Source organism: Eurypyga helias, unplaced genomic scaffold, assembly GCF_000690775.1.
Source record: "Eurypyga helias isolate BGI_N326 unplaced genomic scaffold, ASM69077v1 scaffold4876, whole genome shotgun sequence".
Classification (NCBI taxonomy): domain Eukaryota; kingdom Metazoa; phylum Chordata; class Aves; order Eurypygiformes; family Eurypygidae; genus Eurypyga; species Eurypyga helias.
In genome coordinates this window covers 4,838-15,043 of record NW_010255877.1, presented here as the reverse complement: position 1 = coordinate 15,043, position 10,206 = coordinate 4,838, and the positions used below count along the sequence as shown (strand labels likewise).

The 10,206-nt window shown below is 37.6% G+C and overlaps 1 pseudogene; it reads left to right on the top strand.

Annotated features, from left to right (window-relative positions):
- Positions 1–8,184: 8,184 nt before the first annotated feature.
- The window catches only part of LOC104511005, a 6,136-nt pseudogene continuing 4,114 nt past the window's right edge, over positions 8,185–10,206 (top strand).

Below are 10,206 nucleotides of genomic sequence, written 5' to 3'. Positions count from 1 at the left end.
GACACGGTCCTAGGTGAGTGGCTCTCGGTGGCCCTACTGGAGTGAGATTGGACCCCCAGAAGTCAACACCAATCTCAACCACAGCCGTTCTTTGATTCTGTGATTTCGACAAGGAAGATGTTAGTGGTTGTTTTCTTTTTCAGGCAGAAGTAACACCTCAAGCTCATTTCTTTTTGTCTTGTGTGTTATGATTTTGAACATGGCTGTTGACTAGGATTGAATAAAATCAATGATAATGAAGAAAGCCATATAGGCAACGAGCTGTCCATTGCGAGCAACTGATTAAAGGGAGGTAGATAGGCAGCATGTACTGGTCACTGTTACAGACACTTGCATTTATGTTGTGATGGACAGTGAGGAAAACATTGCAGAATTTGATGGGATTTAAATCAGGTCGTGAGACTAAATGTGAAGATTAACTAAGCAGTAAGGTTGTTTTTGGAAATAGGAGGATATTAAACTTTGAGGTGAGTTATTGATGCTGTATGGTTTAGCTGTCTAGCAGCAGTCAGTATTTTTCATTTGTAATGGAACGATGCGAGGATGGTTTTAGAAACTTGGAAGGGAAACTCAAAATTGCTACAAATAACTGGTTTTTTAGGCTGTGTTTAGTTAAGCCATAGAATATGTTACTAGGAGCTACTGAAATTTCACTAAATTCAAGATGGGATTGCACATTTGCATGCTGTCAGGCTTGTCTTTGGTTTCTTAGTGGCTACAAAAGTTGCCCTCTTCACCAAATTGTAATCATAGGAAATAAAATTTTTTATTAAAGTTCTTAAAAGATATATTCAGTCTCTATTGACATTTTATGCCCATAGTGAGTGACAGGGTCCAGAAAAACGTAAGTAAAGTTGCTTCTAAATTACAAGTTACTCTAGTGTGATACTTCATTTCACCATTTTATGCTGTTTAATGTCAAGTGTATTTAGGAGGAAGAAAACCTCACTTGTTTTTGTTTTTTTTTTAACAATTATTCTTGTTTTGTTTTTACTTTGCCCAGGTTCCATTAATACACCTGAAACTTCATCTGACCAGTTATTTAGTGGTGCCTCTTCCTAGGTTAGGATGAAGAGGCATCAGACTGTGGTGCCCATTCAGTTTTTGTACAGTTAGGTCATACTTGTTTCAGTCGCCATGTCCCTGAAAGAAAAACTGAAAAACTGTAGTTTTTTGCTATTCTGGTACTAATATAATAATCTATGAAACTTTGATAAATCTGGAAGTAGGTCTCAACAAATATGATTTCTTTAATGATAAATTGTTCAAATGTTCTTAAAAGTTACCATTCAAGAAATGTCTTAATTAGTGGTGGGTTTTTTTTAGTTCAAGATACTTGTAGTTTAAAAAAAATATTTTAAGAGTAGCTTAAATGTTTTGCTATATCTGGCCTGAAAATCACTTCTTTAAATGTGCAAGAAATATGTTTTAGGAGTTGTAATTTCTGAGGAAGCTGGTAGTTTGGTTAGCGACAAAATTGGTTTTAGCCCTGGTCTTAAATCTGTATCAAAATAGCACTCTTCAGAAAACTAAAAAAGAAAAAAAAAGATGTTATTTGCCTCTAAGAAGAGAGTTTTCAGTGTTTGGTGCCCTAAACGAAGCTGGAATAGCAATGGTGTTAATGTGTGTGGGTGGGGGGGTTGTTAGTACAGAGATCCACTAGAGATCAGCATTTTTTTCTTGCTTACATGCACATGAAGTACAATTCATTTTTGTTTTTTAAATTATATCAGTCAGTGTGATGAGAAGCAGGGCTTATAGGAAACTTTTTATGTGATTCCTCTCTCTCTATACCTTTTATGTGCTATATATCGTATATGAAAACAGACTACGCTTTCCTCAAAGTGTATTCCTCTGACGATAATTGCAGCAGATACCTTATTAAGTTTCTTAATGCATGATTTACTCCACAAATGCCTTACTGTGGAAAATGAAGTATCTTACAATCTTAAATCATCTGAAGTTATTACCTGGCAAAGTAGATAGCATTATATCAAAGTGCTGTATTTTCTGGATGTTGTTAATGTGCAAGAAATAAATGAAGCTTCCTACTTCCAATTTATAAGAAAAATAAGCCTCAACTTTTTTTCTACTAGAGAAGGCCGATAACTGGAAATTGAAAAGGACACAAGCCAAGTGTTATACAGAAGGGAATTCAGTATTTATTTCTTATTTGCTCCTAATTCTCTGTCATTCTTGGCCTGGTATTTCACAGGAAATCCAGACCTTCTATCAGTGCTGCTATATAAAAGTAACTGAAGAATGAGAGTTCTGCAACATTAGATCTAATAGTTATAACACAAGTTCTCATCTAAGCTTTTTTTGTCAAACCTGTATTATATAGTTACTTAAGTTAGACAAACCTGTGTGATTTTGTAACTGGAGAACTAGGTGAATGTCAGTACTTCATTAATTGCTATTGATCAGCAATTTCTGCCTCCTAGCCAGCTTCTGCCTTAATAATTTTAAATGTGCTAACAGCTTTTTTCCACTTTGGAAGTCCCTATTTCTTTTTCTGTATAGAAAACAATGCTGGTTTCCTTATTGAAGATCTTTGTGCAGTTCAGAAAAGATTTTTAATTGCTTCCTGAATATGCTGGTTTTTGACAAGGGGAATAAAAATTTCCACCAGAGATATGAAATTAATCTAGTTACTTTGATAACTAATATGCAGGTAGTGATGGCTAATATCTTCCCTTCTGAGACCTCCTTCTCAGGGTGTGGACTCTTTGTTGCTGGTGTTTACTACAACTTGGACAAATGTAAGGGTTCAGGCTGGAATTCTCCTGGCTAAGTATCTACTTAGAATTACACTTTTTTTGTAAAGCTATACTATAGCTTAATGGATTTTGTGGTGTAGAATTGAGCAGGGGGATCTTCATAACTCTTTGCCTCAGCATTTTGGAGTGGAAACTGCAAATGAGAAAAGGATTTGTACAAGTTTCAGAATCACAGTGTACACAGCAGATGTTGCTATCATGAAAGGAGTTGCAGTATTAGTCTTATGTCCCCCTTGCAACGTGCCAGGGCAAAACACACCTATCTTGGCAAAACGAACTTTCACTTCATGAAAGTACTTTCATACACCAGACAGCAGTGTGGACAAGGCCCATTTTTGCTGTGGCCTTTGCTCTGGGTCACATTCTGCAAGTCTGTGAGCCAGTATCGCCTCTCACCTCCAGAAAATCAGTTTGACATGGAATTGGAGATCAGTGAGAACAAAGATACACAGTCTTATTTAGGAGGTGTAATACCATAGTGGTATTTCATCATATGTAACACTCTGATGCTAGTGCATCAGAAAGATTATTATTTCCCATCATTAATGTCAGTAGAAATTAGAATAGGTGTTATTCAAAGATTTGAGTCAAAGGTGTTTTACCAAAAATATTTTTTCTCATGCACTGTAATTGTGAATAAAGAATTAATTCTCTCAGTCTTGAAGTTACTTCAGGATGTGGTGAATGAGAGCAAGCCAGATATACACTGGGGTTTAAAAATTAATAAAAGCTAGCTTATTTGGGAGGAGGAAGCAAAGACCATGGGAAAGTAGGGATATGCATGTAGCAGTTTAGGGCATGTAGGGAGAGACCACACAATAGGTGAGGTGCTGGAAACTGCCTTCTGTAATTGAAACATGCATCTATGGAATCTAGAGCAGAACGATTGAGTGCAACATGTAGGCTGTAAACTGGCTCTGGCTGCGATAGTGAAGAGCCAGTAAAATAGAAATCTGAGCTGGAAGATGAGTATTGAAGAATGTGTGGTTTTTCCTACAAAACAGTCAGCTTGGTGCAGAAGCACTGTTATTATTAGGATCAGCTGAAGAAATGGGTGTGGTGTGAATATAATATATTCTTTTTGAATGAAAATATCTGGCAGAGAAGGTAATATTGTAGCATTACAGGAAAGTGTGATTTAAAGCTGCCAACTTCTTCACCCATAAATCCTTAAGTCAAAGAATTGTATTTATTTTGGTAGTAAATTAAAACTCTAAGAATTGTAATAGGAAGTTACATGAAATTGAATGGTCACAAATTGGGTTTGCCTTATATAAATGTTGGTCTATAACTCATTTGCTTTTGAAACTGAAGCTTTTATAAACTAAGGAAAAAAATCTTGACAGGCTGCTCAAACATGGTTGTCTAGAGCATGCATCTCTCTTCTTGGAGATGATTGGGACCTGACCAGAGAAAGCCCTGAGAAACCTAATGTAACTTTGAAACCAGCTGTGGTTTGGACACAGGGTTAGAGCAGATGGCATCCACATCTTTCTTTCAATTTAAATTATGCTGTGATTTTTAACATTCACCTAATGAGTAATTATAGAATAACAGAATGATTTAGGCTGGAAGGGACTTCAACGATCACCTACTTCCAACCCCCCTGCCATGGGCAGGGACACCTTAAACTAGACCAGGTTGCTCAAAGTGTCATCCAGCCTGGTCTTGGACACTTCCAGGGATGGGGCATCTACAGCTTCTCTGGGCAACCTGTTCCAGTGCCTCACCACCCTCTCCAGGAAGAATTTCTTCCTGATACCCAATCTAAACCTCCCCTCTTTCAATGTAAACCCATTTCCCCTTGTCCTGTCACTACAGGCCCTTGTAAAAAGTCCCCCCCAGCTTCCTTGTAGCCCCTTCAGGCACTGGAAGGTGCTATAAGGTCTCCCCGGAGCCTTCTCTTCTCCAGGCTCAACAACCCCAACTCTCTCAGCCTATCCCTGTAGCAGAGGTGCTCCAGCCAATTGGACTACATATCATTTCATATAAAGGAGCAGGAATTCCCTGAACTCAAACATGCTAATAAGGATATTAGAATTTATTTCATCTGAAATGATGCATGTGTTTCTTGCCATTTGTAGTCAAAGAAAAGTAGATAATACTAGCAGAGGTACACAGATGAGCTGCAAGAAATATCAGTTGAATAGTGATCTGGCAAAATAATGTAGGAGTTAAGTTCATCTCAGCAAGCATCATGAGGCACTAATCACCAAACAAGGATAAAAACTCAAAAAGTTAATTGGAGAAGTTGGCACAAAAATTTTAATGGAAATTAATTGCATAAAAATGTCTGGTCATTGTAATGTTAAAAGATTTTCAGTAAGACCATGAGAGAAAAAAGGAATGTCATAAATTTAGCAAAGATGTCACCATGAATTACTGTAACATATTGTAAAATAATTTTTAAAAGGGAATAAGCAGTCAATTGTGGAATATTTTTATTGCAGTCTTGCAAACTCGATCACTAGCTCTGCATGATGTTGCAGAAGCAAGGGGAACAGGTTTGCTAAAGTAAACATGGTCATAGAACTGTACTGGCCTTGTAAAACAAATGATTGGGCTGTTAATTCTATACCATGACAAGAAATCTCATTACAAATATAGCACAGAAGAAATGAAACTGTCTGTACCAGAGTCTTGTTAATAGTCCTGCAGATAATGGCCGTCATCTCTTCGCAATATTAAATTCTGAAAGCTGTGAGGTAGCTTTAATCATATATATTCTGGGAACAAAAGCACTTTCTTTGATAAACTGACTGGTACTATTACTTCATAGTGTGTTGTGAGCACTGAATCCCATTTTGTAATCTAGCACTGTTAATGAAACTTGGAAGAACCAAGTTAATGCTTCCTGGACAGGTTCCTGTTCCATCTCCTCATGCCATTTGTTTTTTCCCTGCTTCCCTATGTATAACTTACATGGGTTCTGGCACTCAGAAGACGCTTTGTAAGCTCCAGTGTTTCTAACATTTCTACCATATTAGAAAACGAGCCCAGCCAAAAAAAAAAATCATGTTATGCTAGATTACTGAGTTAAATCAGTGCACTGAATAGCTTGACAGGTAGCAGAAATCACACCAAGGATGGAATAAGATGGCATAGCCGGGTTTGGTGTATAGGAGGAAGGAAGAAGTGGGGATAGGGTGGAACAAGAGTTGCCTTGTTGTCAGTATTGAACTGTTGATGTGTTCATCTGTAGTCTGAGTTAAAACAGTCTGCTGTCTGTTTTCTCCATTTAATGTGGTTTTAGTAGATATGTATGATAATGATCATTAACTCAGAATTTGTGAATATTTTACACTTCTGTACTGTTAGTTAGGTAGGGAATGAAGTCTGATTTTATAGATTGTGATTCACTTTTACCATCATAAAATAGTTTTCCTGAATTTTTTGGTGGAGTCTGATTTCTCAGCTGAAACTGACAAAACAGAGAATCTTCCTATGCATGTCAAGTAGGAGGAATTGTTTCACGTAGTGGTGGGAGCTACACCAAAGTGTTTTAGGTCTTCTTCTCTTACTGTTATCCTAAGAAATAGAACATAAAATGAAACATAGTTGTGAGTACAACTCACAGCTGAATTAAATTTGGATGGAATGCACTTGGTCTTTTAAGCAGTCAGGGACCTACAATGGGAAGAGAGTGGAGTCCAGGGGTGGAAGTCCAATAGTAATAAAACTTTGTCTGTTTCTACTGTAAGAATGGGGTGGGGTGGTTTTGGGATTTTGTTTGGTTGTTTGGTTGGTTTTGGTTTTTTTCTTTTTCTTTGTTCAATATAAAGAAGTTACTGGGTTCTGCTGTAATTAAAATGGCAATCATTTTTTCTGAGAATAAATCAAAATTACTAAACACAAGGGAGCATTGGAAATGTCTTTTGCAAAAATAATAGTATGTATAGTTAAAGATGCTTTATTTCTGGTAGATCTGTCAGAGATTATATTGCAGTCTCTGGCAAAAAAATATTGTAACTTGTTCATTTTGGTTTTGTGCATAACCATACTGCAGTTCCATTTTGCCACTGAGTATGTTTGCTTCAAGTGAGATTTAATTTTTCTATTTTCTTCTGAAACATGAGGGATACTACCTGCTTGATAGGCATGGAGTTGGTTTTGAATTATCCTTTAATAGTGCTGTAGAGATCTAAAGTCCTGTGGCAATTCTTAAAAACTATTGAACAACAATGCAGGAAGTGTACTAAAAAGTTCAGAATCATCATTGAATCCCTGCTTCATATCATTGTTCCAGATAGTGATATTTTGTCTGATTCACTTTATGTGTTTAAAAATTAAAAAAACCCCTGTTCTAAGCATCTAATCATAATGCACGGTTACACATCAATATAGGACAAAAATATTAGTTTCTGTTCAAATAATTAAACCTTTGAAGCCATCGGGTTTTGTTTCTGCTGTTAATATTTACTCATTCTTAGTAAACAGCCACATATTAATGTCCTACCTGCAAATATTAAGACAGGCAGATTAGTCTCTGCACGTGCCTGGAAGATGGCCAGAGCTCTGGTAGCAGTCTTAGAGCTCGACCTGACTGTCTCTTCTTTTGACGCTTCATGCTGTGAGGCTCTGGGCTTCTGTACAAGCGAGTGGGGCAGCTTTTATAATTCTCAAGTTCTGTGGCAGAAGTCCCCTACTAGAAGTCTGTGTTTAAAGTGTCTCTGCCTTTAAAAAAAAAAAAAAAAATTTCTTCCCAGAGAGGGTGGTGAGGCACTGGCACAGGTTGCCCAGAGAAGCTGTGGATGCCCCATCCCTGGAAGTGTTCAAGGCCAGGCTGGATGAGGCTTTGAGCAACCTGGTCTAGTGGAAGATGTCCCTGCCCATGGCAGGGGGGTTGGAACTAGATGGTCTGTAAGGTCCCTTCCAACCCAAACCATTCTGTGATTCTGAGCTAATCTTCTTGGAAGTCTTTAAAATCTCATTACTTTAATACGGTTTGTTGAAAAACTTCATGCACATGCAGGTCAGTAATGAGCTCTTACAGAAACGTAGTATTTTTCTTAATTTGACAGGTATATCATTTTTATTGAAGAACTACTAAAGCATTTTAAAACTTCCTGGTAATGAAAATACAACAGCTTAAGACTTGTGTATTATTTTGAATGAAAGACTTGTCTTCCACTGCTTGAAAAAAGCAGCACAAACGTCCCCCTCGCTAAGCAAATCATCACCTGCGCAGTATGTCTGCATCCACAGAAACTTCAGAATGATACAGCCTTTTTAATTGGGGTGGAAGAGAGCTGATAAAAGACATTAAAGTGTGTATGTAGATACCTGCTCCAGGTCTGCTTGTGGAACACACAAGTATTAATCAAATCTGGTATTTTGAAATTTGTACGCATTAGCTTAGTATGTTGAATTAATCTAATTATTACTTACTGCCTTTTTCCAACATAGCCAGCAGCCAGCTTCGGGTGTAGCCTATTCCCATCCAACTACAGTTGCTAGCTACACCGTCCACCAGGCACCAGTTGCTGCTCACACGGTTACTGCAGCTTATGCTCCAGCAGCAGCCACAGTTGCAGTAGCCAGGCCTGCTCCCGTAGCTGTTGCAGCTGGCCGCACATTGAGGCTATCCTACAGCGCACACAGCCACAGATTATGGTTACGCGCAGAGGCAGCAAGAAGCTCCACCACCACCACCTCCTGTCACTACGCAGAATTACCAGGTGGGTTCCGAAAAAATTTGCTTCTGTTTTACGGTTTTTTAAATGGTACGTTAAAAGGAGGAGGCTTGTTTGGATAAGAGGATGTGATACGTATATTTTTCTTACGTGAATTACTGTTTGAGTACAACTCAAATTACGTAGTAGCGAAAACTGACAGAATGTGAAGTGACTGCAGTCTCAGGGCCCGTACAGAGGATTATCAGCACTGCTGCTGCAGGAGCAGACATTCACACAATGAGGTGATGTTTACCTCAAAGTGATTGTGTGAAATTACTGCTAAAAAGACTAGTACTGTGTTGTCTCAGCTACCTTCAGTGTTCGAGTGGCATGCAGTAAACTGCATCATGGAACTGATGTAGCTGAAAAAACTTCCAAAAAAAATTTTTAGTGAAGGCAGAAATAGTTCCCTTGTCAGATTCCTGGGTGCCACAATGTTTCTAGTACCAAACATAAGAGGATAGAAGATTGCCCCAGGAGAGGAACTACTGTTTGGATAGTTTTTGGGTACCCTTTGTGAGATCACTGCCCAACCTTGGGTGCCTACAGCCTTCTACAAAAGGGAATCGTTCATCTGTTTTCATTATGGATGTTGATATAGTAAGTCTCTTGTAATAATTTTTTAACTTTTCAGTCTAAATATTATCAAGGCATTATCTAGATTCTGACTTGTATTTTGGTTTGTTTAAAGGACTTGTGCTATTGCTGCTTCTTCTGTACAGCTTTTACAATTTGTCACATATGGTAATGAATTGTAACGTAGGACGCTTTCCAGTAGCACATGTACTCATGTATTAGATGCATTTGGACAGAAAAGAGAGTCCCCTGAACTAAATAAAAATAATTCCAGTTTACACAGGTTGGATGAAAAAGAGATTTGATTGTTATATTTCTTGGAAGTAAAAGGAATTTTTATACATTAGTACGTTTCAGCTATAGTAGTTTATGCTTTGCTACTCCTCAGTTGATCAACTCGTTACACTTTACCATAAATATGGTGAGGATGAGAGAATATATGTACGTATATAAAGTGGCTTTCTAAGCCTACAAACCATCTCCTGCATTCTCTAGAGCTGTTGAATGGGCTACTTGCCTTGCCATTGAAGACTAGATATGCTTCCCCACACCAAAAAGTAAAGAAGGCTTTAAAAGTATCACTTTCACACTCTAAAAAATACAACCAAGAAAAGTCTTGGTAATGATGGGATTTTTAAAGCCAATATAGGGTCATGTTTGTAAGCCTGCAAATTTGTTGTCGTTTGTAGAAATTCACATTTTGTGCAGATCAGTGGGGTTTTTTTGCTTAGTGTTTTACTGAAATGTACTCTGATACAGTCATTATTAAAACCAAGTGAGAGTAGTTGCTTTCAGTAACAAAAATAAATTGGTGGGAAAAGTGATTTGATAGCATGAGGTTAATTCCTGTATTAAGTCTGAAAAAGATCATCAGGGTTGTTTTCAAGCCTGAAGTATCTGTAAACATAATTTCTTTAATGCATTAATTTGTATATACCATATCAGTAAACATTTCCTCTGGTTTGCTATAGTGGATTTAAAAAAAAATACATCATTTCTCTGACTCTGTTAATGACTTTTATTACTCTAGATATATAATTAAAGGAGTAATTTACTGGTTTTTCTTTTTTTAATGTTTAGGATTCCTATTCTTATGTTCGATCTACTGCTCCAGCTGTAGCATATGACAGCAAACAGTACTATCAACAGCCAACAGCGACTGCAGCAGCTGTGGC